General features: G+C 35.5%; 1 protein-coding gene across 1 annotated transcript in view; it reads right to left on the reverse strand.

The window, feature by feature from the left end:
- PPFIA2 (PTPRF interacting protein alpha 2) overlaps positions 1-3278 on the reverse strand; it is a 145226-nt gene extending 141948 nt beyond the window's left edge. The window contains exon 1 of the mRNA XM_066319228.1: positions 3219-3278. The gene's annotated coding sequence lies outside the window, so the exon portion shown is untranslated. The remainder of the gene's footprint in view (positions 1-3218) is intronic.
- Positions 3279-25354: the final 22076 nt, after the last annotated feature.

Here is a 25354-nt window from a genome sequence, read left to right on the forward strand (position 1 = left end):
CTACATCCATCAGTAATGTTCATCCAGCCATTTTATAATGTATGTGCACTTAAGGCTTATAGCTTCCCATATCCTTATCAAGAAATGGTGTTTACAAAGTATATAAGTGGTTTTTTAAAGACCCATCTCTTCAAAAACACAGATAGATAGATAGCTAGAATACATAGCTAGAATAGATAGAATAGATAGATACATAGAAAGAATCATTAGAATCATGATCTGGGATATCTTGCATGAAAGACAGCAAACCTAGCAGTTAATATCCTACTAAACAATTCAGAGGAGAATAATCTGCAAAGCATTTCATTACTGTATATAACATGCAGCTTCTGCTGCATGAACAGTTGATAATAATGAAAAATAGAAAACAGTTTACGTGGGAATAAAGGCAAGTCAAAGTCTATAATTATGAAGGTGTAAAGTTCACAGAGCAATAGCATATAGATTAGAACTTTCAATACGCGGGAACCTGTCCACAAACCTCTCCACCTTGAAAACCACCATAATATCTGAATTCTCAGTTTTGAATATATAGCAGTTTCTTCCTGATCTTCAGCTTTATTGCAAGCCTTACAGTGTGTTTTCATTAGGCAAAATGACATAGTAAGCACACTTCATATCTAAAAGCCTTCTTATATTTGTTATTAAAAACATTAAGAAACTTTACTCAGGCGGAAGAAAGCCTTTTAAATATTTTAGCATATTTGTCTCATGAACAATCTATTCTATGTGTTTTAGCATTTCAAACACTGCTTCTAGGTGAGTAGTTCTAGAAATATATTTTGGGTCATTAAGAGCCAGAAAAGCCAAACGAAATGCATTGTGCCTTTTTGAATATGTATCTGAGGTTTATAATTCATTACAACTTGTTATTAATGCCATGTAATTAAAATTTTGAACCAGTGCCATATATACTGATAGAAAATTTTATGGCTTTGGGCTATCCTCTGCAATTATCCCTTTTACAACAGGCAGAAATATAAAGTTGTGCAATTCACGGTACTTACAAGAAACATTTCAGAATAATGTAGCCCAATAATTGAAAATTTACCATGCATTCAAACACTTTCAGCTGCAGATTTGACAGTCTTAATGCCCACCATTAAAGCTACGGTTCACAAAGGTAATGGGGGAGCTGGCATTAAATGGAATAAAAGAAATTATTTACCTAATTTTGTACTTGTAAACAGAACTGACTTGCCTTCCTGTCCTCCCAGCAAGGTCCTGGCTGAAAGGCTGAGCACAGATTTCCACTTTTTGCTCCAGCTCAAGTGCATTTAGATGACATGAAGATGTTTATAGAGATTATATTCTATCTCTGAATGGGATTATTTAGTAACCAACAGAGATTTTGGTCATTATTAATTACAAATTCAAAAATCATAGAATAATAAAATGTCTTGTGTTAGAAAGGACCTTAAAGATCGGCTAGTTCCAACCCCCTGCCACAGTCAGGGGTACCTTTCACTAGACCAGGTTGCCGAAAGAAAACTGAAAGGTCACAAATTATTTTGAAGTAATAGCACGGACTTCTATACCTAAATTGGAAATAGTACATTTTTCCATGCTCATAATTTCTGCCATGTTATTATCTTTCTATATTACTAGCTATTGTCTGTCTCTATTACTAGCCTCCATTACAAATGGCACAATTTGTAAACTGGAATGCTAAAATTGCACTGGAGAAGTTAAAGCCATGTTGAAAATCCAAAAGAGATTGGAGATTAATCATACACAATGTATTGAGGAAGGGTTTTTCCTTTGAACAGAAGCAAGTCTGAAAATGGAATCAAACATTAAAAATCATAGCCAAGAATTTATAATATTGATCTATTCCAGGAATGTATGCAGAAATCCACAGTGATTCAGACGGTCAGATGCAGTATCTTCCAAGAATGCAGCATAAAGAATTTCTCTATGTTCCCTTAAGAGCATAAACTTTCCAGAAAAAAAAAAGACTGGTTTGAAATTATTTTCCCAGATAGGGAGGACAAATTCACTTTTTACCAATATTTAATCAAAGCCTTTTCTCTTTTAGATATTAGTTACTTTAACCGGATTGTGCTTGTTCTTTAATCATTTGCTATACCTTCAAAGAACTTAAGGGGATGGAAGTGTTTTATTCAGAATTCCATCTGACAGTTCCCCTATAAATATAATAATCTTTGATTGGAAAATAAATTAGTAAACACACTACATGATAAAAAATAGCTTCTATAAAATTCAGAGCCACATTCTTTTCTTGAGAGTACATCCCAATTTTCAGTAATGTTTCCCCATTAATGTAGCCCTGTTTTCATGCCTGAGATATTTTAGTTTTCTGAAATTCTTTTCCCAGGGAATTTTCTGTAAACAAAAGAAGTGTTTTTGTAAACTGTACTTTGTTATTAATTCGTTTTTCTAGGAGAGACTTATTCTTGATGTCCCTCTAGTTTGACAAATGTGATTGAAGAAGTTTACCTTTTGTTCACCAATCAAATTGGTCTGTGTAAAATAGTATATAAAAGAGACACATTCCAAAAATAAAAGAGTCATTTCAGTCTTCTGAAGCTCGAAGTCTGGGTTGTTGTAGTATAAAAGAATGTCACATTAATGTATAAGAGTTAAATTTTGGCCCAAAAACTATCTAGATAGTTTTGGTCTAAAAAGACAAATGACTTATTATACTACAAGTGAATGACTTGCTTTTTTTCTTAATCAGATATATCACTAATTCTACCTTTCATAAGCAATAACAACTCCTCCCTCCTTCTATTTTAAGTCATGGTATACATTTGCCTAAGCAAGAAAAATGAAATTACCTTCCTTCCACATTTATTATTACACATCTTCATATCAAATGCAATTTAGGACAAGGTTAAGTAGAATAAATATAGCCTCTCATTGCTTTCCTCATTTTGTCTGTTGCTGTTCTACTGATTTCAACTGACAGGAGCATTGAGCTGGCTGGGAAGCAAGGTAAATGCAGAAGGAACTGTGAATATATTATCGACATCTTTATTTAGCTGCACCATCAAACTGTACGGAAAGAAATTAAAGCAATTTGGGAATTTTGACAGGCTGAGACCTCACTTGTAGTACAATATTCATTGACTCTGAAATACATAATGTGAAGTAACCTCGAGATGTACAAGCTTCTGTGGGCAACAAATTACCAAATTCACATAAGGAGGCTTCACATTTAAATTATGCAAAAAACCAAGATACTTGGAACATACATTAGGGCAGGATATGGTCCTTTGAATGTTATTCTCAATGCTCGTACCAGCAGCAACCGTCATCTGCAAAAGGGGGCAACAGAGATTCTGCTGAATGGAACAAAATTTTGCACAGTACTACAGTATATTTAAATTACACCATACTAACAGATGAATGTGATCATTCAAACAAGCTTATCTAAGAAAACACTGATGTGGCTCAACTGAAATTCACATAAAGAAATTGAAAGTATTGTTACATCTCCTGGCTCATGAAGCACTGAGAACAACCAAACAGTAGATCACTTTGGTGTTCTGCACTGTGTTCACAGAAGTGGTCTGAAGCACTGTCAACCAGTCCAATAACTATGGAGAAATAATCACAGCTCCATGGCTGACTTTTCCCTGAGGTCTCTACATAAAGCAAGAATTTTACCTGTTTGTGAGGTTTGAAGAAAGTAGGATCTTCTCCCCCATATTCAAACATCTTCCATCAAACATTTATTTTGATGGAAAAGCATCAAAATAAATAAACCTATTAAATTACTAGGTACTATTTACCTATTAAATTGATTGTTTTTCATGCTCAGACTTCCTTCTTGCATTAAAAAATCATAAATAGAAAAAAAATAAGAAAGAAGCTATGTACATTTAAAAAATCTGGAAGTCCCTTCAGCTTCTGAAGAATGTATTTCAGTGTTAAATGCTATTTTCCCTTCTTTTTATCACTTTGTAATTTTTTTCTACAGAGCCTAATACATAACATTTTTCTTTAGACAGATCTTGATTAGTAGGCAATCTGACCAGGTGGCATTTCTTCAGATTTCAAAATTTACTTCAGAATAAATTAAAAGCAGACATTTTCAAAAGTTCTAGATATAAAAAATTCAGCAGTTCTAGACTAAACCTTTAAACAATTTTTTTCCACTGCTGAGAGCATATGTAACAATACATACAATGTTCATGCTAATTATAGTTGAGCTTAATCATTTCTCAAAGTAAATTTTGACCTAAGCTTTACTAATTCAATAGGGTAAACCTGTTATTTAAAGCAGGCAAAAATACAGTATTTTTGGATTCCATTATTTTTAACACATGGAAGACACAACTTGTTGCAATATGTGTTTCACAGTGAATTTACTTTTATAATTTGGGGAAGTTAAGCCTGACTGTTTATTACAGCTTACTTTTGCAGTAAACAAAAAATGCACACATTATCAATATATCTAACAACAGCCACAGGCATGTCCATCTATCTTCAAATCACATATTTGCAATGATCCTCACATTTTGATTTATAGCAGTTTCTAAATACTTGAAACTGCTATATTATATATATATATATATATTTAAACTCTAAGTCTTTTAAAGGACAATTAAGCAGTCACATAGAAAAGAAATTCAATCCTTTTTTTTAGGCGGAACTCCCTGTATGCTGACAAGTTTTTAACTCGTTTCTGTCAGATTTCACTTCTTTAGATTTACTGCCTCAAATATTTGAAAATATTTTTATAATGCTGTTCTCTTTACTTTAAAGATATTTCACTTCATACAGAGCAGCTACTTTTGAAAATATGATTTCCATGCAAAACAACTTCATGTTAATTCATGTATCATGTTCAGATGTATTTATAACAACACTGTTGCTCCAGAATTTTTTAAGAAAAACACAGTACATATTATATCAGCATGGCACCGTTTTAAATAAACAATACTTCAGCACAAGTAAACACACACATTAAAAATTTTACTCATTCAGTGTCATGCATCTTTATTTAATCATGGTTCAATGGTTTATAAATTACATCTAAGTGTATATATATATATAACATATATATTATATATATAGATAAAAACCACTAATATATATATATAACACTAATAAAAAAGCTGAAATAAATGCATCTGGATTAATGTGAAAATAATTCAGAATTTTTTGCATATTTTAATTTCCATATGTCTGATATACAATTTTTTCTGATAATTTTGCACTTATTTTTAGAAAGGTAGATCTACTGTATACTTTTGACTGCTGCATCTGAGCTTTGCTAACTAATTTACTCTTTTTGTTTATCACTATTAACAGCAATATCCTCTGAGCAACTTTATCATAGTTTTTCAAATTATCTTGTAAGTAATTTTCTCCCTCTTTCCCTTTCTGAAACTGTGATGAAAGGCCTAGTGACAAAAGGTATAAAATTAATTCTGTTGAATTCAATTCTAGCAGCTGATGGGGTTAAAGTTCAGTATTTTGACTCTTCAGGCCTACTGTGGGAAACTTAAGATAGCTGGAAATGAGTGATCCCTGATACTTCAATGCTGTAAGGCTATTATTTCCTTATAGCCATAGTAATTTCCTACCCAACCGGACTTTCAACATCCAAAGTGTCAAGTGTAAGAAAAGTGAAAGAAAAATATTCTATTAAAAGTATAGAATTTGTGCATTAATTCTAAAACTGGGGTTTTTTTGAACAACATTTGTTGAGGCAAATGCATCACATATTGTCATGAAGATTTTACTGGCAATTATTTGAGGTACAAGAATCTATGAAAGAGTTATAGATTGTAAGTAGTGCAGCAATTCCCATTCATGCACATTGATAAAATCGTTATTCCAGTCAGGAATGAATCTAATGGTACAGATCAACTTAGCATTTCCTACCTTAATAACTAGTACATATTAGAATTAATATTAATGAAACTTGCTATTACAGTTTGGGCTTTCTCCTTTAGAAAATGTTAAACAGAGGAGAAAATTAAATTTTATCAGAGGAGAAAATAGGGTTAACAGGGAGAAAAAATTCTGAAAATTAATCTCTAGAACATGTCTATATTCTTGCTTGGGACGAGAACTTTGGCGATTTGCTGCAAACCCCATGCAAAGGGACAGATCCTCAAGCTGTATCCTACTGATGGGCTCAGAAATGTTTCCAGTCTCCTTTTCATCTTTTGTTGGAATTTCCACATAGAAGAGGCTTTTGTGAGGCTGTGACACATCTGAAAACATTTTCAGAAAATGCATCACCTATGTAATGCCCTCCAGGTGTATACACAGCCATGCTTCACTTCCTGGAGTTCCCAAGACCACGTGAGACAATAATCACAAATAATGGCACCCATATGCAGCAAACTGGCCTGCCTTTCACAACCAGATGGAAATAGTGACAAACGATATATGACACTATACTTCTAAGTTTCTATAGAAGAAATTAAATTAAAGTAAGTTTTACCTAATTCTCCAAATTAACCTATGAAAAGTAGATGAAAATTCATTAATTCTGACATATTAATTACAACATGAAGAAACTGCATTTTTAACTAGTTAATTACACTGGGCATACAAGTGATCCTGCTATCCAGGTCACATGAAAAAGAACATATTTTCCTAAGCACCAACATCACTATATTCCAAACCTTCTTAGCAAGTCCCCAGTCAAAGCTCTGGTAAAGCAGGAAATCCTGCACTCAGTTATGCTACAAGCTCTAATTTCAAGGCCACATCCAAAATAAGGACAGGGAATACACAAGAAAGTCCAATTTTATAATCAGCGGCATCAAAAACTGCTGACAAATTCAAAGATACTCGCTGAATAAACCTAATTTATTGCCATATTGAATAAACCAGGGCAGAATCTTTCCCAGTTCTACATCTATAATATAGATTTCTGGCAAGAGGAAATCTACATACTAGAAAATAATGATAACCCTGCTCTCAGAAATAATAAAAAATAAATTTATTTGTACATATGTATGCACACATACTGTGCATAAATAAATATTATATGTTTGATACATATATAGTGTCCATATATACATATATATATATACATACTATACATAGTGTCCAGAAAAAAAACACACCAAAAAAACCCCAAACAAACAAAAAACAAAAACAAACAAACAGACAAACACCCAAAAAAACCCCAAAACAGAACAAAAACAAAACAGAAAAAAAAAAACCCCACACAAGTAAAAAGAAGTAACAAACCCCACCTATAAGCCATATATATCAAAAAGTTCTCTGGTATTTAGGCTGACCTGTACACACTTTGTCCATGGGAGCACTCCCACTGAACTACAGAGAACTTTCTATCTCTGCACAGTGAAATCTACATGCAAAAATTGGCAAGATGCATTCCTTACAACCCAATATATGGAAAGACAGGCCTTGCAGTCTGTATAGTAGTTGTGCCATGTAGTAGTACATGACAGAAAAAGGTAAGCTAATACCTCATTAAGTATGAGCATTTTAAAGGGAAAATTAGATTAAAATATATTTATTTACCTGTATCAAACTAACTGAATTTTCTAATTATTCTTTGATAAATCCCCTTAAAAATATTTCAGGAAATTCACCACAGTTAAAATAAAATCTTACATTTACACTATAAAATATTTATACTCTTCTTGTAGGAGATGCTTATTACAATGAATAAAGATTCAGAACAGTGATCACATAAGCAGAGTTTGAGTTCATATATCCATTAAAACATCTCGAGATCATGCCTTTGTGCTGTATCAAGGCACAGAAATAATTCAGGCATGTATTCCATCATTAAAATTTTACTTAGTAAAAAGACTCTAAAAAGAAACTGTCTGAACGGTTCTTACTCAAAAAAGAAAAATATTGTCTTGCTTTCCTTCCTAATTGTCAGAATTTCCTCCAGTGTTTTTAGACTAGAAGTTTGTTGTTTTTTTTTTTTTTTATTGTAAGTGCAGAAAACAAAGGACATGCTCATTTCACAGAAGCACAGAATCACCAAGGTTTAAAGACACCTTTAAGATCACCCAGTCTGGCCATCAATAACCCTTCACCACCATAATCAACCCTAAGTAATACCCCAAATTCCACATCCAGACACCTCTTCATGAGTGCTTCCAGAGACAGTGACTCCACTACCTTCCTGCGCAACTTATTCCAATTCCTAACCACTCTTTCAGTGAAAAAAATTCTTCTAATATCTATTCTGAACCTCCTCAGGAATGGCAACTTAAGGCCATTTCCTCTCATCCTTTCACTTGAGACATGACAGAAGAGTTGGATCCCCACCTGGCTATAACCTCCCTTCAGGTAGTTCTAGAGAGGTAAGTTGCTCCTGACCCTCCTTTTATCTAAGCTAAAAAACTATAGCTCCCTACTTGTGCTTCAGATTCCTCACCAGCTTTGTTGTCCTTCTTTGAAAACGCTCCAGCACCTCCATGTCCTTTTAAAAATTCCATATTGTGTAAAAATATGAAACTATATGAACATTGCACAAATATGGAATACACTACACTTTTTTTTTTTTTTTTTTTTTTTTTTTTTTTTTTTTTTTTTGCTTACCCTGGACAGTGTTATAGTGATTGGTTTTTAAACTAGTTCTGTGGAAAACATGCTGCCTACTCTTTTGCTCTGTCTAATGAAGCATGAACTGTCTGATATTTATGTTCCAGATTCAATTCCAAGTCTTTTATTGATTACTGGTATGGAAAAGAGGAAGGAAGAAAGGGAGGGAAAGAAAGCAAGAAGGCAGGCAGGAAGGAAGGAAAGAGTTAAATGAGTGAAAGAGAAAAATAAAAGAAAAAATAAACTAACAACCAAAGACATCTACAGTGTTTTCCTGCACTCCCTGAAATCCTGCTTCTATAGTCAACCAGAAATGAGTCCTGCCCCCAGCCTACAGTACTAATGTCTCTTCTCCAGGCTGTGAGGAAGGAGAGACAGCGGATCACACACATGTACATACACACCGACATGTGCATACTGCCCTGCAAAAAGACAAGTATGGTTTAGGAAGGTGTGTTAAGACTGATGCTAAACTGTACACATGGTCCTTGGAGAACAGAGCTGCTGAGACATCCAGATTAAAGGGAACTCGAGCACACCTGAGGAGCGTGTACATGTGTCAGAAATTTCATAGATCTTGTGAAAGAAGTCTCAAAAACAGGACAAAGACCACAGAGAATATCAGAGTTTTGTTAAGGACAAAACTAAGTCAAAATTCTGGAAATACATTCAAAACACAGTGAATCATACTTGGTCTTATTTGAAAACTTTGTTCTGTAGTCTCATTCTTACTATATGACTACAGCAGACAGAAAAGCCAAAACCATGTCTTAAATAATTCTCTAAAGCCTCATGCAACTTTCTTTGCCCAGTGAAGGCCAGGTGAAGTCTATTCTAAATCTGTTCCTGTTTCACTCCCCAGATTTCTACATAAGGAAGAAACCAGGGCAGTGAATCACTGATTTTGCAGTAATGCATATTTCCCTCATCTTCCTGAAGGCATGTGCCAGCACATCCAGTGTCCTTCAGAGGGACAGTTTGCCCTCTGATCACCTGGAAGCAGGGTAAGGAGAAGGAAATGTGCCCGAGAGAGCCATTCTGTTCTGCCTGGGCTCTGGAGGTCTCTGGAACACAAATATTCTGTATGACTTGGAGCAAACAGAAAGGAGCAACAGGTACCTCATTTATAACTATAATCTCATTCTACAAGCCCAGCAAATACAGCTAACACTGTTAACACACAGTTTTTTCATAGTCTGACCACTCAGAGAAAAGTGTGTACAGATAAACAGATATCTGCAGTCTGCAAAGCATTTTGGTTGAATTGTTCTTAGTTTGATTTTTTTGTGTGTGTGTTTATCCTTCTAGATAAGACATTGCTGAAAAATATCAGCTTGCTCTTGAAGATACAAGTGGGACAACCATAGACAGTGGTAACTCCTTGGGGATTTAATGCTTCTCTGTTGGATCAGCTTCCAAGCAATCCATCACACTGTACAGCACTTGGCAGGTCCTGAACAGGTCAGGGCTATCACATAAAATCCTGCTGATTTCAAGAAATTGTTATTTAAAATAATCCATAATATAACTTGCCACCAACTTTGCTAGGCACTGTGCAAGTATAGCTCTGAGAATATTTCATTAATAAGCTGGAATACACGTGCAATGTTTCCAAACACTCCATTGCTTTTGTTTCATTTGCTTTTTCATGTGAGTATAGAAGCCTAACTCACAGATTTCAGGTACAGTATTTTTCTTTGCATTTAAATATCTACTTCTCAGTTTTTTGAGATACCAAAAGACACCCAAATACCAAGCAAACATACAGCAGTACAGTGATACATTCACAATTAACACACAGTCTTGGGAACTGAGAGTGATCATGGTGCTGCCAAACAGCAGAAAACATAAACAAGATCTTGGTCTTTTTCTAGGCTGTTCATAATGCTTTGGGCAACAGCCAGATGTCAGAAATCAGTTCAGCTTCACATTAATGTAATTTGAAAAATGAGCAGTGGCAGATGCAGGCAGTGAAAATACACCTTGAAAAGACAGACCAAAGGTGGAGGATATCTGTGGAGAGGAGTGGAAGCGCTTGTATGCAAACGAAATAAGAAGCTGTAAGTGAGGAAGAGCCTGAACCAGAAGTCACTTTTTTCACTGTCTCCTGAAATAATCTGAAAATCAGTGTATCTATGGGATTGAAAACCACTGTTTGCATTAGACCTTAGATACAGTTTTACCTTTTTGCATTGCAACGTCTGGATCCTTTAAATAATTTAATCTTGGTGCAATAACTAAAAAACAAAATAACTTTTTGACCTGTTGCCTCTGAGAAGTGACCCTGAGCCAAGGATCTCCTGTGATTTTATAGCATCACAGTCCAAGAGGGGCAAAGGCTGGGGGTTGGGGGTTCCTGCCTTGTCTCTAAGTTTCTGTCCCCAGGCACTGAACCCGCACACTGAGATACCTGCTCTGAATGCATTCCTCAACACTGTCTTAGGATGTCTGTCTTATTTAACACATAAAACTGGTTATTCCTCTGCAGTAAATAGTTCAAATATAGATTTCTACATTTGACAACTTGCCTAAGTTCAAGAGGTAGACAAGCCAGTCTTTCCACAAAAACTTTCATGAGAAACAGTATTACAAAGAGTACATTCAAAAATGAAATGAAATTCTAATATTAAAAGGAAGAACTGAAACAATTTTGATTTAAATTAAACATAAAACTTTGCAAGTGAAGAAGGAAGATAGGATTATTTGTCTTCATGTATGGAAACAGCATGTTTATCCACAAAAAAAATTTAAAACTGTTTTAAACTGTCACTTTTGACACTGGTTTAAAACTCAGCACCACACTGACAGAAAGCCTGAATTTAAAATGCTCCAAGAATAAAACAAGCTTTAGGAACTTTTTTCTTGTTGTTGTTTGTTTTCTCAATATGCAACATTCCCTTCAGCTTTTTGAAGCATACATCAGACCGCATCTCCTCACACAGTATGTTGGAAGAGTCTTTTTATGTAAATAAATAGAAATTGATGTTGAAAATCTGTTGAAGATAATGACAAAAGCGTTTGTAGTTCTGTATACCAGACAACTTGAGGAAAATGACTGAGACAGCTGGGTACATCCATGACCCCCTTCTTTCTGCTACTAGTTTTTTTATGCTGTTACTAGTCCCTGATGCTGCAGCAGGGACCAAGGAGTGGTCCAGCGAAGAAAGCATTTCCTGACACCTATGATCTTGCTTCTCTGCATATGGGTATTTTACCTAGCCAAGAACACATTTTTCAAGTGTAACTGTAACAATTATTATGCCCATAAAAAACTGAGACAACAGCACAGCTTAAAACACTAAATTCAAGAGCACAGACTTCACTGACTACAATGAAAAGAATGTAATAAAAAGAGTGAAATGCTATTCTGGCAACATTTATTCAAACAGCCAAAGAATTGACATCAGAGCATCACTGGCTAAATATTGGCAAATTTTTTTTGTTTCATCTCTACAGCAATATGAAAGACTCCAGATCCATACAAAAATAATCAGTTTGGGTACATCAAACTGCAAATATAGACAAATTAATATATTAAAAACCCCAGAGAATCTAGTTTTCAAAACAGAGGTATTTTGTAAAAATAGTATAAAAATACGAATTCAAACCATGAGGATATGACAACACTACTAATAAAAAATAGAATTGTTTGACATTATCTGGGGCCTTAAAATCACAGACTTCCAATGCCTATGTTTTAAAAATCAAAATTTTACGTCTTATCAGCACTGAAAAATCAGCAAGTGACAATCATATGACAAACCTGCCACATGATTACATCTATAAGTTATGTATCCTTCAAGTATTACTTTTATAATCCATAGAGTGTTCATAAAACATAGTGAGAAAGGGAGAAGAAAGAAATGAGCTAGTATGGCTAGGAAGAAATCCTATAAAATACACAGCCATCCCTCACAATGTAATGAAGATTTTAGCTTTGTTAGTAGGGCAAATTTCCTAACAGTAGAGAAAGGGCAGGTCAAAGAACCCTGATGAGTTAAAAGACCAGACCTCCACAGAAGAAACTGAGAGAGCACAGATTAGTAACTACCTGCTATGATGGCAAATCTGTACCAAGAAAGACGAAATGGAATGATTTGCACGCCTTATCTAATTTAAATGCAATTGAGAATACTTGAAGTTAAGAGCTCAAGATTCCTGACCCTTGAGGGAGAAAAACAGGTTGCCTTAAATGCTACTCAATATCTGAGTGGATTACCTAAAATTAGATGGTTTGAATGCAGCACTGCCCTCTCTCTTGGTCGAAAAAATCCACCAGCCTTGCTTCCAAAGAAATGACAAGTATAGACAAGGCATTTTGTTATTTAATTGCATTTTTCTTGGCAAAACACAGTACTTTACTCCAAAAAGTTGGTTCCTCACCATTGTAGCACCATCACTTTTCACTAGCAAGCACAGGGAAGGAAAACTTTAGCAGGTGTTAAATACAGTGGACTTTCTGGTGGGTGCTGAAGATCATAGAACCATGTAATCACTCGTGTTGGAAGGGACTTTAAAGATCATCTAGTTTCAACACCCCTCAGTGGGTGAGGACACCTTCCACTGGACCGTGTTGGTCAGAACTCCATCCAGTCTGGACTTCAACACTTCCAGAAAGGAGGACTCTACAAATTCTGTGTGCAATCTGTTCCAGCACCTCACCACCCTCACATTAAAGAATTTCTTCCTAATATCCAATCTAAACCTACTCTACTTCAGTTTAAAGCCATTCCCCCTTGTCCTTTCCTGTACATGCTCTTGTAAACAGTCTCTCTGCATCCTTCCTGTAGGCTCCCTTTAGGTACTGGAAGGGTGCAATTAGGTCACCCTGAAGCCTTCTCTTCTCCAGCCTGAACAATCCTAATTCTCTTAGCCTTTCAGGAAAGGAGAGGTGCTGCACCCCTCTAATGATCTTGGTGGCCTCCTCTGAACTGACTCCAAATGGTCAAAGTTGTTCCTGAGCTGGAGACCGACCACATCTCTGACAGTGGGAGGCTTAGGTGAGTTTCTATTTCAAAATAAAAAAGGGTTGCTAACTATTCATAAAAGACACATTAAGATGCCAAGACCTTCTCCAAAACAACAGTGACAGCAATATTTTCCTTAGAGAGTGTAAGGAATATGTTATAGGTTTTAATTACAGCAAATTTATTCCAGCTTGAAAACACTCAACCACCCCCCACCCCCCAATTCTTCTCAATAATAAATCCTTCCACCAAGATTTTTTGCATTTCAGATCAACTGAAATTAAAAAGCTAATTTTAATGTAATCTTCAATATAACAATTCCACAGAAAGCACAAAAGAAAATATGTCTCATAGGCATTAAGAAACTGCCAAAAGCAGTTACAAGTACAAATATGCAGATGACAGTGAATTCACCAAAAGAGATACTACAGATTGACTGCCAGCTATTAGCCTCTGGAAAACAGATAGTAATTCAACTTCATACAACTTGAAATCATTCAATAGATTTTTTTATTTCACTGTGATCTAAACTAGGTTGCATCAGCTTTCACACAGCAGCAGTTAACAGTGAGCCTGAATAGTTGCCCAGGTTAAGCAACCCCCTGGGAATGTCTTAAAAGGAGTATCTGATAAGCAGTGAAAACAGCTCTTGCACTAGGTAGGGGGAAGGAGGAAGGGAAATGGAGACACCTCTCTTCCAGTTTCTGTTTGCATTGGATGCACAGCTGCCAAGACCACATCTTGGGGAAACCCATAACATGATGTTCCCAAAAGTGGAAATCCAGAAGAGCCTAAGGGATAGTCAATTTCCTAAATCTGAATATGCAAATACAAGTGTTTCTCTGGCAAGTTGCCTCCAATTGTGACAAAATATATCCAAGGATGCCAGTTATCTATAGGCCTGAAGACCCGACTTCTGAAATTAATCTTACTGGTATAAATAGGAAGTGTGAAGTGCAGTGAACTAAAAAACCTATCTTGAGACAGCAGTTACTTCACTGATTCTAAGGTGTGTTTTTCTAATCATTATAATTTTTATCGGTATGGAAGAGGTGTTCTGCTAGGATGCACTGTGAACCTTCCCTTCCCTTCCCTTCCCTTCCCTTCCCTTCCCTTCCCTTCCCTTCCCTTCCCTTCCCTTCCCTTCCCTTCCCTTCCCTTCCCTTCCCTTCCCTTCCCTTCCCTTCCCTTCCCTTCCCTTCCCTTCCCTTCCCTTCCCTTCCCTTCCCTTCCCTTCCCTTCCCTTCCCTTCCCTTCCCTTCCCTTCCCTTCCCTTCCCTTCCCTTCCCTTCGTATGATTAATTCCTGACTTTTTTCTATTTATTTGTTGCTTTTATTTTGGTTCATGAGTGTTCATGACATTAATTAAAATGGGACACTACAATTTTTGAGTTGAAATATTACTTAAAATTGTAGCAGTATTCATGGAAAATAAACTCAGGAAGAGTTGGTTACCAAAACGATGACATTTAGTCAATACTTTATATTTCAGCTTAATTTTGCAATTGAATAAGTCATGTTTTGAATACAATATATTATTTTTCAACAATACGGAAAAGCAAAGCTATGAAGAATGTCACCACATGTGTACTAATTAACACACTCTCCAGACAATGGCTTGGCTTATGTAATTGTGTGCATCAAAGGAACACTGGCAGAAGACATGATTAATAATATATGAGATAGAATGGTAGTGGTTTTAATCATTAACACAAAATTAGTTGTGGAACACACATATCATTATATCAATACATGTATTCCTTTAATAGTCTAAGACACAACTGTCATGTAACCATACTTAAGAGAATTGTCTTTTTTAGCCCAGAATCCCATTCTTTTTGTCGAAAGTTCTGCCTCTTTTGATGCAATTTTAACAGCTTTCTTGTTTTACTCATTCATCTGTCTCAAATAAAATGATGGATGATAAGCATCTAAATGATAAGCATCTAAAGAAAAAAGAAATCCAACTCATTTTGCAATCCTATATGATACTGAGTAGTTCAAGTTTTTTTAGTGAGAGAAATGCCTCAGTGCTTTTATAATAACATGGGAATTTTAAGGAATCATAGTTATGATTTCATGTCAATTTGTTTTGCAAACATACTCTGTTTCAACCATCATCTCAGTAAAACCAAAAATAAACCATTTTATATGCAAATTTGTTCAAGTGAGTTTATGTGGTAGCTTCTTCAGTTCCACAGAATAGAACTATGTCCACAGTTTGGGTTGGCTGTTCAAAAGTTTCAATGCACTTGAAATGCTGGTAGGAACTACTGAATTGTTATTAAAAAAAAAAAAAAAAAAAAAAAAAAAAAAAAAAAAAAAAAAAGGAATTATGTGCATGACATTCCAGTACCAGTTTAGTTACCACTCAAGCATTAAATCTGCCTGTCTCCTGTGACTCTGAAAGATCATCTCTCTTTTACTTCTGTCTTAATTTCTAAAAAGATTTCCACTACCAGACTACAAGTCAAGATTTAAAGGATAAAGCTCCATGCCATGTCCTACAACCCACAGTTGTGATCCCACAAGCCGGATAACCCTTCAGGCTGTGACAAGCTCAGAGTGGAATGGTGCTCCTCTTGTATCACGCTGCAAAACAAATAGATCAAGTCACCGTCACCAAAAGAGTGACTCCAAGGTGATCAGATATTGCAATGATGGACTGGTAAGAGACTCAGAAAAAATGAAACCTTCCGCTTTTCACTTTCCTCAGGGATTAAAATTAATCTTTTTCTCTTTTCCAGTTTTTGTAAGACTCATAAATGTATCTTCATATTTGAACTTCCCAACAGAATTTTGCCAAAATAGTAAAATACAGAAAGAGTATAACCAGTGCCTTTACCGAAAATCTCACTCATATAAAAGCCTGGTTGGGTCTGTTACTCCAATGATTTTATGGTTGTAAGTTAAAAGACTGAATGTCAATTAATAGATGTGGGCTCCTCTGTAGCCATCTATTTTTAATTCCATCAGAGAGGCTTAGTGTTAAACATGTGATGGAAGAAATGTTAGTCAGAGGAAAGCAGATGGGATAGCTAATTTTTCTTTCACAGTGTTTACACAATGATGATTTTTTTTTAAAATCTCACAGCAGAAAAACAAGAATACCCCACTCACATATAGCAGTATTCCTCAGCAGGCTTTAGGCAGGAAAATTCTAAGTTCTGATCTAGTTTTATCATTAGGTAGCCTGGCAATAAAATGTTCTAGTAAAGGTATGAATCTACAGTCAGTGCCAGTAGTTTCCAAGCTTCAGGTGCTGTTCAGGTGTCCAGGCAGAACACAACTCAGTGTGTTCATCAGGAGCATCCTGCTCCCTCAGTGCATCAATGAGCTGCGCACAGAACAGAAATCACATTTTATAACTGATTCCTTATATATATAAAAGCAGACAAAGAGTAAGAGTTGAAAAAGAAGCCCAGCCCAGACTGTACTGACCAGACACAAAAATTGAACAAAATATCCCAGCCATGAAAATGGCTGCGTTGTGGCATAGAAACCCCTGAAATTATCCTGTATTACCTTGCTCCAGAAGGGAAAGCAGGAGAGCTATACCAGTGGCATATGATCCCTATGAGGAAGGAGCACTCACTAACCCAGGAACGACCAGAGAATAACTTGATTTTGGATACAAAGCAGGAATTTCTACATTGCTCTGTGCCATGCTATGTTGAAGTGTTAGCTTCCTAAGGACTGCAGCCAGCTGTATAAATTCATGGGGCTCCAATAGAGAAGGTGAAATGACTCATGCCTCATAATAGTTGTTTCTAAGATCTTGGATGACTCAATTGGCTCTTATTACAACTTTCCAAATAAAAAAAAGAAAAAAAAAAGGGAAACTTGCACTTTAAAAAATGTAGACATAGATTCATAAGTAAAGCTTGTTAAAAAAGGGTCATGTCAATAATAATATCAATAATTTGCAACAAGGATGTTGCAAAATAATTTCTGTTTGCATATAATGATGCAGATAAGAAGTAGTCCCTACAGCTGCCAGAAGAGTAAAAGAATCCACAGCTCTGAGGCAGTTCTGCTGAATTTTAAGTCATATGAAACACAAACACTAAACCCTTGCATGCTGTGTAGAATAAAATCATGCCACCCACATGAGAAAGCCTCTCTGAAGGTGCTGAATTCAAAAGGCAGGTAAGGCAATCAAATAAACTGCTTTAAAATATGTGATCTGAGTACTTGATCTACAGTAAAGAAGATGCAGACTACAACTTCTCAAAACTGTTGCTTATGGCTAAGGAAGAATTCCCTTCATATTTCTCTGCTGTGTCAAAAGTGCAAAATAATGGAAAATCATGAAAGAAGCTCACTCATCTTTTACTTTCAAGATCAGCAGAAGCAAGTTCATCTGTTCTGGAGAAGTGAAATAAGATAACTAGCTTCAGGAACATTATGAATGAATTTATGAATTATCAGAGCTCCTGCCTCATGTATTTACTTATTTGCGATCACATAAGCGACAAACAAACTTCAACTTTTACTTATTGATGAGTAACATTTCAGGCAACTTATAAAACTGCATTTTGAAACCTGATTTCCAGCTTTAGGGCAACATAAACCACAAGAGATGTCCTTAAAATCTTTCAGTGGTTCGGCATCCTTTTAAGTTATTCCAGATTTTTTTAAAAATTAACCTTTCTCTAAAATTTCCAAAATAGACCTTTGTGAAATATCCAAGGTATCTTGATGATTAAAATAATCACTTCTGCTCAACACATTATTGCCATTAAATGGATATAGAATAGATATAACTATTCTATATCCATATCATGTATCTATACCATATTCAGTGCTGCTGCTTTCAGGAAAATCTGTTAACAAATATCTTCCAAGTGGTTGATTTCATAGTCTTTTAGTGCTTAAGATTATTTAACAGATAAATGTCTTTTCAAATTAACCAGCACTACTGCCAACTCACCTCATTATTTTTAAAGAGAAAAAATACAGTTCTGTCACCCCAAAAACTGTAGCAAATGTATACATTCTTTGAAGTTAATTCACAATCATTTATAGACCTCCGAAAGTACCAAAGCATGAGGTGGTGATAAAAAAAACAAACCATGTTAAATTTGGACCTGATAATTTTCCAAACACACAAGGATACTTTGCTGCACTTGGTGCATCAGCATTCAGAAACCACACTTAGGAGAAAGGGCTGGTTTAAAACAACTAGATCACTCCCTTAAAAGTGAAATACTCATATGAATACTGCTACTACTACTAAAAAAAAATAAATTAGCCCTTTGTGATATTTAGGAATTTGTATGTGTACTTTTTTTCTATGTCACTTCCTGACACAATATGAAAAAACTTGCATGAGGAATCTACTTACACCTTGAAAGGGGAATGAAGTGTCACATCTTCACCTGCTCATGTTTTATTATGGTTTTAAATACTTAAATCCCTCATTGTTCTTTATCTTCCAAATGACACACTGCTGTCGCTGCTGTCTAATAGGATCTTGTCTTTCCTAAATTACTTTTGAGTATTGAGATTTTAGAGTATAAATTAAAGTTCTAGAAAGAAGAGATATCCACTGATGATTAACTGAATTGTGAAACATTTAAAATGCCTTAAAAATCTGGAAGTTCCAACCATTTTTTCCACGTACAATAAGCATTACATGTCTTACATAGTAATATACTCTTTTCTGTGTTTCCACCTCTGTTCCATCCTTCCCTTAAATGATGTGCCAAATGTTTACACCATGTACTCTTTGTAGTCAAGATTACATTTCTACTTTGCTGGAACAATGGGACCTCATGCTTAAGTGGACTTTTTCAGTAGTATCACCCATATTGAAGAGTGTCTACACTAGAGAGTCCCAAACAGTCCCAATGTTAACAAGAGGTGCAATATTTCTGAAGAGAACAAATGTTGTAGGTCACAACGACGAAAGTGTAAAACTATTCTTTGTAAATACTATAGTTAGTTCAAGGTCTTTACCTTTTAATAAAGCCTTAAAAATTAAAGCCAGCAGGGATGGATTAAGAGGGATCCTGCAGATTAGGGATCTGTAAAATCATGAGGCAGAAGCAGAGCAGCAGGCAGCATTTCTGGACAGGGCTGATTACTGCTGGCGAGACACCAATTACAGAGAGCTTCACTTCCTTGCTTCTGCGGGAGCTAAACTACAAGGCTGAACATTGAGTTTGGACACATGGAAAAAGATAAAGAGTCCTTCATAGGTGTACTCCTGTAAAGGTGTTTAGCTGGCAGATAACCTTTCTGACACTGAAAATTAAAATGTATTGAAATGTAGCCTTTGCACTGTTAGGGTAAGGCTGAAAAAATAGACTGGATGGTTTCATATTATTTCACAGCACGAACTGCAATGATTTTTACAAAATTAAAAAGCCCAATGAAACAAAACCAAACATTGTGAGAGGTAATGGCTCTAGGAGTGTTTCTCAGTTTCTCAAGTACATGAATAAAAATATCCACTTTATTATATATCTTATTCCTCTACTGTAGCCATCATATCCTGTATCTTCTCTGGGCTTACATAATGTTCAAAGAAACTCAATCTAAAATAAAAAGTCACAAGCGATGTAGACTAAACCTTGCATTCTACTTTATTTTATAAATTAAACCCAAAATATTATCTCCAGAATTTCTCTGCACCAGATTAATATACAGGAACAGAGAGCAATAATAAAAATGGTGATTTTTTTTTAAATAATTTTTTGCTCACACAGAGAAGGGGTAGTTGCTGTTTTGTCACGTAACAGCCCAACTTTTCCTCAAATACTGTAAATCATTTTGCCCAGCGATAATTTTAACGCCTGAAAACTCTCCTATTTAGATTCAAAGCCCTTAAGAATTGCTACTACTTCCACCTGGCATTCTCTTGCAGCCTTGAAAGTCATTTACCAATGGCCTAGAGGCAGTGTTCCCTTGCCCATTTCCCATTATGCTGCTCTTGCCTCTTGCCTTTCCTAAGAGCTTGGTGTTAACTAACTCACATAAATTGCCTAACCTGGCTTGCATACACTCTGTGTCCAGTATGCAGCACAGCACAACCAAATACTTGGCTGGGGTCCATGGGAACATTCAAGATTCAAGTCAAGGAGAGGCAACACACAGATGTCACATGTTCTGTGACCACCTTTGTGCCCCCTTCCCACAAGATTCAAGAATGTTTGATACATTTATGCTACCAGAATAATGTTTGAAAACTTTATGCTACCAGATCTTCAAGCATCTCAGCCACTTTTAAAAACCACACTACTCCTTATTTAGATTTATTGTCAGTGTTGTACTGGGAAACACACATCAGACTAAAGGCTTTTTGACAGCTGACAGTGTGCTGAATTAGTCAGAAAGCACACTTAGTGCTTGTTCACAGCCTATGTTTGATTTAGGTTTTTATACACACACACACACATATAAATATATAAAAATTGAAAGCAAAGGCTATTTTTGACATAATTTTCATCATGCTGATTTCAGTTTTTATTTGAATATGGCCTTAAAAAACTTGCATATGAAGCATGATAGCGGCCACTAATACCTCACTGAATAAACACTCATGCAAATCCCAGCTGTAAATATAGGTTAAGTCTTCATATTGTTAAAAGGGTATCTCCTTAAGCACATATCAGAATTCTGTGTGCATCTGGTTGACTGACATAAAAACCTGTCCATATGTTGTTACAAGAATTTTTAACAGAACAATTTTATTGTGGAATTAAGTCAGACAGACCATAATACCAGAACTATGGGATATAAGCCATTTTTAATTGAACATTGCTACTGGCAGCAAACTTAACCCTCTTATGTTTAGAACAAAATGACATAGATTTAGATTTTGCATTTAATAGCAATTTATTTCCCAGACACCCTCCTTTTGTAACCTTTTAAGTCTTTCAATTCCATCAGATTTTGAAGGGATAAGCTACTAATAAATGCAGTTTTAGATCTATTAAATTTAAACACAGAAATAAGGAAGTAGGAATATAGTAACAGGAATTCCCCAGGAAAGTATTTCTGTGGTTTAACTACTAATCCGTTTTTATTTTGGGATTAATGCACAGATAGCATCAAAGCATCAAAATGAGAAACAAGCTGCATATTCAGTTCAGGTATTCCAGCAAAACAGCATGCAGTCTGAAAAGTAAGCAGGAAATATTTTCAGTTTGGTGACTGCTTTTGATTTTTTGTCTTTGAATGTGAAACTCCTTCAGTTTTACTCTAAGTATTTCTTTAGAATACCTGATGTATAACAACATGTCTATCAACACTACAAAAAATAACTGAAACCTTGTACGAAGGTCCATAAATACTTAAAATTACTCGTATCAATTAAACTATAAGGAATATGTACATATGTGCAGCTAAAAACCTTTAGAGCTTGATACATATCTCACGCATTTCTTAGGAAAACTGCATAAAGAACAAACTATCAAAAATTATTTTGACAAATAAAGGAAAAATATGGTGAAAGATATTCAAAATTCTAATCTCTTAAATGCTGCATTGGGGCTTTTTTTCTGCACTGGTTTCTGAAAAAACAATGCACAAAAAATGGTTCCTACAGGTACTACAGTAAATATTATGGCTACTATTAAAAAATACTGAAAAAGTGCTACTTGTATGAAAAAACATATTTCAGTTTAAAGGCATAGAGAAACCCACTACATGCTAGTTGACATCAGGATCTGAATTCAGAGAGTTTATATTTATCTTGGGCTGTAAGAATAATTAACATTTTGGAATCAAAATTAAGTCAGTGCTAATGGGGATGATATTCTGTTTGGCATATATTGCACCTATGCTGTTGATATTCTACAGAGGAGTTCTACAGAGGAGGAAAAACACAGAGAGAAAATAGCTGTCCCTGAAGTGCATGTGTGTGACTCACAACATGTGCAAGAGACAGACCAGTGAAGTGTGAGCATGCTGTTTATACCCAGCTTCTCTACAGAGAACAGATGCTTCAGGATTATTTTCAAGTATATATTACTATATATATAATATAAAAATAAGATGACTGTAATACTGTGAGAACAAAGACCAGATTTAGCTAATGATTTTGGTTTTAATAGTCCCTTTCTTTTCCTCAAGCTACAAATGAATAATTTGCATTTTACCTGTTTAAGTACGTGTGTATTCATTTGAGCTTCCTCCATCAGAAACATACAGTAACACTCCCCAGTTATAAATGTGCGAGCATTCAGAGCAATTTTCAGTGTGGTTTTAAAATGCAAAGCTTCTGGTGTAATTTCTTGGTCTCTCCATACCAGGTGCCTGACAACATGGTTGGAAATTATGGTGGTAACAGGGAATTATAAGGATGAGTCTATTTTTAGAAGTCCATCATTCCTTCTGCATTAGTTGGCCCATAGCATTTTTCCTTGAGGAGCTGTATTGCAATTTTCTTGCTCCCCCCTCCACGAGGAAGACTCTTGAAACCTATAATTTGAAGAACTTGAGGAAGAAATGCTGCAAAAAGAGCTAAGCACATTTTTGCATAATTTGCAGAATTTCTTGCAGGTTTAATGTTTTCTCTTGTTTTAACAAGAGCATAAATTATTCTTTAATCAGTATTTGATTTCAGATGCACTCTATTCTATCAACTAGAAGATATGGGTAGTTAGAAGTACCAGCAGAAGAAAACAAAAAGAAAATAATTACCACAAAATAGTGTTCAAAACTCTGTTAAATGAGTAATTTTTATTTAATAGCAGATTGCAATCAATTAGTTTGTTGTCTTAATAAAAATTGTTTTTATTTCACAAGTATTCATTAGAACATACGGTTGATGCATAATGGAACTCTGCTATGTATAAACTGTGAAGCTGGATGGGCTTTATTCGCTATTGAAAGTTTGATGTTATATAATTTTCCTCATAGGTATTAACTGCCTTTAAGACTTTCCAAATCTTTATCACCTGACTTGTGCCAAACACAAGAATCTGAGCACTTAAGGACATTTGATTTGATATATTCAGAATCGGATCAAGTTTCATCTGGAGTGCCTATCCGTGACTTGGCATTGCCACAGCACCCATAACCAGCTCTTGGAACAGAACAAACGTATTTTGTCCTAGTTTTTTCAGTAGTTGCACTCCACAGTAGTATCTAGCTTTAAACTTCACATTCTATCTGCAGAACTTTACTACCATGGAGAGTCAATTACTGTAGTAATAGAGATATTGCAGCAGAGGAAGTCAGACTGCTGTGCTTTGTGTAAAAGGGTCATAGCTGACACACGCAGAAAGTCTGCAATATTTACGTAGATGTTCCTTCAAAATGCATGCACAAATACATCAGGGAGGACAAAACCAGAAACTTGTTTCTTTCCATCCCAGACAGATGTAGGTAATCTTACAATCAGAGGAAGGTTGCACATTTATTATCTCCTTTTTCTGTAATCCCAGGTCAGCCTACAACAGCAAAAACTCTCATCGATTACAGAGTGGGCAGAATGCTGTTCTTCGATGCATCTAAGATGCTCTGAATTCAATTGTTTCATTTAAATATGCAGTAAGTATATGCAGTATAGAATTTATTTGGTTTTCCAATTGTTGTATGCAAACTTGGGCAGAACTTGCCAGCACAAGTGAGACTGAAGAACTGGTCAATCTTCTGCAGTCTCAGAGGAACCTGAGAGTACTAGGAATGTTGGAGGAATTCTTAGGTTACCTGGGTGTTAACTAAGTAAATAACAATATATGATGGAGGTATTATTAGGAGCTAGAGATCAGCACTTGGTTCTTTTATTATTTTTTCACATCTGCTGCTTGCTTCCTTATCACTGTTGTTCTTTTATTGTTGCAAGTGAACTCCTAAGGTTGCTTTTCACCTGCTTCTAGTTATTGGAATTTTCTCTGGCAAGAAGGAAATGAACTTTGTTCAAGAGCAAGTGCCCCATCATGGAAAGGTTCTATTAGCTGGAGCAGCATTCCAAGCACATGATATTTAAACTGGTTTTCAGAAATACATGAAAAAACTTCCCAAAAAAATCACAAGGCTATTTAATCTGTTCTTGACTTTCACTGCACCACAAGACCAGTTAAAGTCCATTTCAAAATGAAGATGACTCATACTCCAGTTCCCTTATCAAAGAAATACTTTGACTGAAATTGCAATTTGCTGCTGACAGTGATGAGAACAGAAATACCATTGGCAAAGGTCTTCCCATGAAATTTAGGACATAGCTGGATTAATGGAACAATTCCTGCCCTCTTAGTTATCACTTCTTGCTTTCTCCATATATCCTTACACTTTAAAGTCTACTTTGTGATTATTAAAACTAAAACAGGGTTTTCCTTACAAAAGGAGGTTGTAAGGTACTTGTCAGAGACTTTGACAGCTCCTGAGCTCTAAACACATTCCTGCATTGTCTTTTGCAGAGGCAACTTTCAGCAGATGACACTCAAATTCACACTAGAAAAGCTGATAGTTATACTGAACACCAATTTCCTAAATTTAGCCTTAAGTACATGCTGTGTAGGAAATAGGATGTGTTTGGAATTTTGGGATGTCTCATTTAAGAAATGTGTTAAGAAAGAAATTTCACCACTATTACAGTATTTTCTAAGTCCAAGGACATAGCTATTACTCAGAAGTTTTTTCTTGCAGTAAAACAAATACTGCAAGTGAAATAGAATGGATCACTGGCTTAACGTATGCACTGTGAATTCATGAACATACCCCTTCCCTAAGCACAGTTTACTTGCTTCCTGAGGAAGTAGTGGAATATATGTAACATATACAATAGTGGATTTAGCAGAACGTTTTCAAGCCTTCCTGATCAAGCAGATGGATGTGTAGCTTGGACAGACAGTATTTAATTTAAAACTTGCTCACAGTCTTATTTAGAATTCCAAGGGGACATTTTGGTA

Source organism: Sylvia atricapilla, chromosome 5 (assembly GCF_009819655.1).
Source record: "Sylvia atricapilla isolate bSylAtr1 chromosome 5, bSylAtr1.pri, whole genome shotgun sequence".
Classification (NCBI taxonomy): Eukaryota; Metazoa; Chordata; class Aves; order Passeriformes; family Sylviidae; genus Sylvia; species Sylvia atricapilla.